Below are 7,614 nucleotides of genomic sequence, written 5' to 3' on the forward strand. Positions count from 1 at the left end.
CTAAGAAAATGTCAATTTCAAAGATAAGATGGGTTCTTGTATAGATAGAAGACCATGGGGTCTGGTGTATATTCATGAGATCTTCTATCGTTATAATATATCAAGAGCTCTTCTAAAGCTTTTGGAAGCTAAGAGTTTTTAAGACCAAGAAAAAAATTCAATTTCAAATATAAGATTTTTTTTTATGTTTAATTGGATTTACCTAAAGGGCTAAGTACATAAGATGCTTGAAGTCATGGCACGGCCTATTTTGTGACATTTCACAAAGGAATTACAGAGCCGCACTAAAATCCTGCCGTCGTTTTTCATTATAATTTGGCATTAATATGCCTAGCTATGACTTCAAGCTTTTTATGTATTTGCAGCCTAATTGTTCGATACTGGGGTTTCTTTCATTTTACACTTCAAAGTTATCATTGAAAAATTGGCTCATAAACCAATTAAACTCCCTACTCTGACTACCACAAATACTCGTAATGGCCTCAAAGCTGCTTTTTTGGTTTGCCTCTCCACCTTGAGCAATAGTAAGATCTGATTATTTGTGTTGATCCTTCCTTGACCTTTCAATCTTATGTTTCCAACTATAAATTAAAATTAACCATAATCCAAACTTATTGCAAAAATCTATAGAAAATGGAAATTATTAGTAAATAAGCGATAAAAAAGTATATATACAAACAAAATATATAATGAAATGAAAACATAAAAAAAGTATATATAATTTTTTGTATGGCTTTAGTGTTCAACGTATGTTTGTTTATCATATATTTTAGTTAAATAATTATTAACAAAATATTTATATATATACATTACAAACAAAATATATTTATATTTAGCTGAAATTAATGAATCAGAATAAGAGGACATAGTGAATATTAAAAAAAAAAAACATTTAAGAAAAGAAAACACTTCATACAGCATTAACGACAAACAAAAAAAAAATCAACACACTATCAAGGTGTTTTAGTAAAATTATTTTAAATCCAACAACAGCAACAAATGAATATTTATATTAAAGAAATAAGAAAAACAAAATAAACAAATAACCGAAAAAGAACTAAGAAAAGAACAACATCACAGAAAAAAAACATTGTAGGGATCATTTTATTGACAAAATTAACAAAAAAAAAAGATATTAACAAAGAAATACAGTTGCAAATAAATACTAAATCATTCTACTAAAACGAAATACAAATATAAAAAAAAAACATAAAACAAAAAACAAACTTGATACAAAGAATTAAAATTCCAACTATTCTAATTATTATTATTATTATGACAATGATTACGAAGAAGAAGAAGAAGACGATGAAAGCATAAATGATATTAAAATGAAAAAAAAAACAACCACTAAAACCAACCAAATTATATATCAAACCAAACAAAAAAATAAATAAATCTTAATATGAATAAATCAACTAAAAACAAAACAAAATAATAAATAACAATAAAAATTCATATAATAAAATATACATACTGTATGAACAAAGCTATTGATGTTTTATTTTAAAATATGGTATTGAAAGTTGTATAAATAGAACAGGGTTGATATTTATTTGTTTTTTGGGATACCGTAGTTTTTCTGTTGTTGCAAAATAGTCAGGTTTAATCCCATTATTCTGGATTTTGTATTCAACGAGCAAAAAAGCAGTAAGTTCGACCGGCCGAACTTTAAATGGCCTCCACCATTTGTAACAAATTTGGAAATTTTCAAAACATACTAGGACTTCAAATACGAAATTTCAAACAATTTCGGTGAATATTGCATCTAAAATTGTCAAAATACCGAATATAGAGAGGTGCTGATATAAGGGGCCTATACAAAGACCTTGTATAAACTGTAAAAACAATATTCTGTCGAAGACTTTAGTTCCCATTACGTACTCTAAATACGAACTTTTAAACAACTCTGGTGAGTAATGTCGCTAAAATCATCAAAATATCGAATATAGGGAGGTACCGATATATCGGGACTATACGAAGACCTGGACCTGCATAGTCAATTTTCTGTCACAGGCTGTAGTACCTACTAGGAACTTCAAATACGAAATTTCAAACAATGTCGCTAAATATTGTTTCCAAAATCGTCAAAATACCGAATATAGAGAGATGCTGACATATGTGGCCTATTCGAAGACCTCGACCTCCATAAACAATTTTCTGTTTTAGACTGCAGATCCTATTACTCTAACTCTAAATACGAAATTTGAAATAACTCTGGTGAATAATGTAGCTAAAATCATCAAGATACCCAATATTTGGAGGTACCGTTATATGGAGGCTATCCGACGACGTGGGCCTGCATAAGCAAGTTTTTTGTCATAGACTATAGGGTAAGTGTACCAGTAGTCGGCACTTTTAGGATTTTCGCGTTTTTAATCGCTCACCATTCTGAGTGGAACATTTCAATTATTACAAAGTTAATTTATTCAGATTCGAAATTTTGTATAGTTTTTGCAATAATAAATAAAGTTTTAAGAACTTTTTATTAAATTTCATAAATTTGTTGTTTTATTAAAACAATGCTTTTTTGCCAGTATTCGGCACCACTTGCCAATTGTCGGTATGGCATTTTCCAATTTTTCGGCATACCAATTTTTTTGTAAGTATAATTAATAATAATAATAAATTAATTCATTTAAATATAATATTTTTGTTTAGTTAAACTGATTCGACGTCTTTATTGTACTTTTCTTAAGAATATGGGTTGTTGAGGACCTTCACAGACAAAAATTTAATTTTTATTAGAATAAATTATCTTTTCTTAGCGAAATTGTACACAAAGATAGCTGACAATATTTTTGAAGTAAACAAAATACATTTAGTTACAATAGTTTCATTTATTTGGGCTTAAAAATGAAAAGTGCCGACTACTGGGACATGCCGAACTTAGGCACACTTACCCTAGTACCCATTACAAAATCTAAATACGAAACTTGAAATAACTACGGTGAATAACGTCAATAAAATCGTCAAAATGTCGAAGATGGGGGGAGGGGTACCGTTGTATGTGGGCTATACAATATCGTGGACCTGTATAGACATATCTCTTTCAGGAGGTAAAGTGCTTAGAAATAACTTCTAGAACTGTATTTTTAGGCAATTCCATTGGAAAATGTAGCTAAAATCATCAAAATACTGAATATGGAGAGGTACCGTTATATGGGGGATATACGATATCATGGACCTATATAGACAATACTCTTTCAGGATGTAAACTGTGACAAAAGACTGATTTAGACTTTAGCTTCCTGTCTTTATTCATTTTGACCCTAGCGTGATTACAACAGAAGGACGAACGGGCAGGACTAAGTCGTTATAGAATTTATAATATATAAGAATATATATACTTTGTTATGTCTATTATTTTATTATTTTGATGAGTTACAAACGGAATGACGAAGTTAATATACCCTCCATACTATTTATGGTGAAGGGTATAAGCACAATACATGTATAACAAGGTGGAGCGATAAGAAAACATTAATGTGCGCGTAGCGTTTCTGTTACCTGGCGTTGTATTGAACAAAAAAGTCCGCTATACTATAAGTCTAAGGTGAAAATAAAGAAATAGAGTTTTTTTCTCAGACTTCATTTATTTATTTATTTATTTATTTATTTATTTATTTATTTATTTTTTTTTTTTTTGGAAAACATAAAAATTTGACTTGCTTTCAAGTCAATTGTCCCGGGCTACAATTTTTCTGAACGTATAAATTACCAACGACTTCGTTTTCATGGCCAAAAAGTCGAAAATTCAAATTCAAAATTCAAATTTTAATTGTTTAAATATTTAGTCAAGACAAGACACAAGACATACTTTCTAAAGGAGACTTGTAGTTATTATCCCGGAGACTTGTAGTTATTATCCTCAGAGACTACAATTTCTCTGAACATATTATTCATGAAAAACTTTGTCTTTATAATTAGAAATATCCAAAATTCGACACATTTTCCATATTTTATACCCTCCACCTCCAATAAGTATGTCAAATTTGATCGAAATCGGTTCAGATATAGCTATAGCTTCCATATATATTGTTATTTTTGTCCTCCGCAGCCGTAATATGCACTCTGTAACAACAATATTTGGGGAAATATATCAAATACAGCTCAGAAATACATTTGCTAAATTTTATCGAGATCGGTTCAGATTTGGATATAGCTCCCATATATAACTTCGTCCGATTTACCTTTGATTGTGCACCAAACGTCTAATATTTGCCCAAATGGGATGAAATTTGGCACTTACGAACGAATTGAGTCTAGAAGCTAGTGTGTCAAATTTGGTGAACATCGGTTCAGATATAGCTATAGCTCCCATATATACTGTTCATCCGACTTGTTGTATTTGTTACCCTCAGCCATAATATGCACTCCGTAACAACGATATTCAGGGAAATATACCAAATACAGCTCAGAAATATCTTTGCCAAATTTTATCGAGATCGGTTCCGATTTGGATATAGCTCCCATATATATTTTTATCCGATTTCAAATTAATTTCGCACCGAATGGGCAACACCAGTCCGAATTTAAAAGATACAAATGCTTCGGCATATTTAGTCCTTTGAACTTTAAATTATAATTATAATCATAGCGTGTAATATGGAATTCTCCCATAAAAAATTTTAATTATTATGAGCAGCTCTACTAAATTAGCAAAGTGATGTAGGGTATCATAAAGTCGGCCCCGCCCGACTTTAAGACTTTCTTCTATAAAGAAATCACACTATCACGCATGAATTCCATCAAGAATAACTTTTTTTCTGGAAAATTCTCACCAAAATGCTTTTGTTCCCTTGTAAACATTAGTTGTCACTGGTTGTCGTTGTTGTCGGACAAGTGGCTTAGAAATGACAGCAGTCTGAAGTTGGTTGCAGTTTTTTCATCTCACCTTGTATATTCTTGATCTGCATAAAATTCTGTGTTAATTTGGCAATGTCCTTCCATCTATCCGTCTGTTGAAATGACTCTAGCTTCCAAACGAAATGAAGTGGGCTGATAAAAATTTTCTCAAATGTAAATTATGTCTGCAGAAATTTTGTTATTGAAAATGGGCTATGTAGGTCCACGTTGTGGTATAGTTCCTTTTTTCGGTATTTTGGTGATTTAAGCGACATCATTAACCGGATGGTACTTTAAGTTCGTAATGAATGCTACAGCTCAAGACATAAAATTGTCTGTGTAGGTCCACGTCTTCGTATATCCTCCCGATGTTCGGAATTTTGATGATTTTAGCAACATTATTCACCAGAATTGTTTCAAGTTGGGTATTTAAAGTTCGTAATGGATACTATAGCCAATGACAAAAAATTTTTATGCGGATCCACGTCTTCGTTTAGCCCCCATATGACGGTACCTCCCGATATTTTCATGATTTTTGCGACATTATTCACCGTAATATTAACAAATTTCGTATTTAAAGTTCGTAATGGGTACTACAGCCTACGGCAAAAAATTTTGTATGCAGCTGCTTTTTTACTTGTTAAATTTGTACATTTTAATTTTTTTATTTGTACATTGATAACGCATATTATCGGCTGCCCATTCAGCTAAAATTAAAATAGCTGCCGATTGGCCCTAAACAAAAATAGATAGCATATCAAAAAAAGGTAAATGGCAAATTTATATATTTATATAGTTTAAATGTCATCTCTAGGGAAATTTAAGATTAATTGTTTTGTATTCCTGGGAACATATAAAGGGCATTTAAAAGTCGCCTCAAACCAACAAATTAAATTTGTCAGCATGTAATTTAAAAATTAAATGCATTCAAATATGTTATTAAAAAATCTGAATAACATTAATGCATAATAATAATAGCGGTATTGTTTGTGGCGTCTCCAGTAGCTGCCTGGAATATAACACACCAAGTGTACTTAAACAGCAGGGTGACTACTGGTCATATCTTTTTATGCGATCGAAATTTACATACACAAATTACAAATTGCATCGTTATTTTACATGCACTCCATCTGTATTTGCATAACAAATGAAGCAACACCATTTATCGATTCGAACGACGATACATCGCTAAGTACATATGTTGGAAAATGTACGACGACTGAACTAACTAAAGCTATTAACTCTTCTATTACCTTCTATGGATGCAATCTGTAGGCACTTCTGTTCTAATGCAGACACAGACATGTTCCTACAGAGAGATCTTCGCCACAACGGCGGCATGTGGCCAATAGACCCGGAAATGTATACAAGCTGTTAAACTACGAGCCACATCCAACGATAAATTAACCATTTCTATGATGGTGTCGATCGATAGTTAATGGCAAGACTATCATCATCTAATTGAGTATTTAAATAGCATTTTAATATACACGTTTATTGACTACCTCCACTCCACTGCAGTCACTTGACCAAACACCAGACAATGGAATTGAATAGAAGAAAACAGCATTCATAACTACCGAAACAAACATATTGTTGTAAACAAATGTGTGTGTCGCTGCTAATAAATGAAGACATATCAATATTTTGAATTAATGAATGCATTGACAATATCTCATAAATGTCATTTTATTAATTCAACAAATGACAATTAGCATAGGAATATTTAACAATTTTGGGTTGTGTTCAAAATTTAATTTACAAGTAAAATATATAGTATAAAGAATTTTTTTATTCAGGGACTTATATTAGACACAGAATTGGAAAACTTCCACCATTCGGAAGGAACTTGAAATATTTAAAAAAAAAATCCGGGGGATATACCAAGACGTGGTGCTGGATAAGAAAATTTCTGCCATAGGCTGTAGTACCGATTCCGAACTTCAAATACGAAATTTGAAACAATTCCGATGAAAAATGTCCCTAATATTATCAAAATACCCAATATACCAAAAATACAATACAGCTTGAGAACAATATTATAAAAATATAATTTTTCAACAATGCTTGAGAAACACTTATGTTCCACAAACATTTCTCAAATCTGTCCCTTGTTGATAAATTAGTTTTGATTTTTTGTGAAAATTGTCAGCAAGAAATTATTTTCTTTGGCAAAAAACAAAATCACGCGAATTTAGGACCCATTTGTGGACCGAACCCTTAAGGTATGGATGAATAATAAATCCGGGAATCTTTCACATAAATTATTCCAATCCCATTTCAGATTGGAAGCATCAAAAAAGTTGCAGGAATTCAATAAATGTGTAGTCTTAGTGGAAGAGATGCAGAAGTTCAAATAAGGGAGAAGAAAGCGTCAGGGTATCAAGGCCACATGCGGCAGTGACTACTGGGATGTCCATCAAGAAAAAACGTTAAAAATGATTAAAAACTAAAAAAAATAATATTTTATACTATTACAAAAATAAGCTTATTATAATATTATTTTTGTAAGCTTATTCTACAATTTCAAGTATAAGCTTATAAATAAGGGTTCCGTTTCGATTATTCTATACTTGTTATACAAACATTTTTCAATGTTTTCTCAAGATTTTCTCAAGCTTTAGGCTTATGTTCATAAGCTTATTGTAATATTATTCTCAAGCCATTTTGGTATGTTGGGTACCGAATAAAGGAAGGTACGGTTGTGTGTGGGCTATACTAATACGTGGACCTGCATACATAATTTTCCATCATAGATTGTAGTAC

At 31.2% G+C, this 7,614-nt stretch overlaps 1 long non-coding RNA gene across 1 annotated transcript; it reads left to right on the forward strand.

Annotated features, from left to right (window-relative positions):
* Positions 1-6,861: 6,861 nt before the first annotated feature.
* LOC109612517 (uncharacterized) lies at positions 6,862-7,347 on the forward strand. Its single transcript, XR_002194565.2, has 2 exons — positions 6,862-7,073; positions 7,133-7,347. It is a non-coding gene; the product is annotated as an uncharacterized LOC109612517 (long non-coding RNA).
* The last annotated feature ends 267 nt before the right edge of the window (positions 7,348-7,614 follow it).

This window comes from Musca domestica, unplaced genomic scaffold, assembly GCF_030504385.1.
Source record: "Musca domestica strain aabys unplaced genomic scaffold, Musca_domestica.polishedcontigs.V.1.1 49, whole genome shotgun sequence".
In the NCBI taxonomy this organism is placed as follows: Eukaryota; Metazoa; Arthropoda; class Insecta; order Diptera; family Muscidae; genus Musca; species Musca domestica.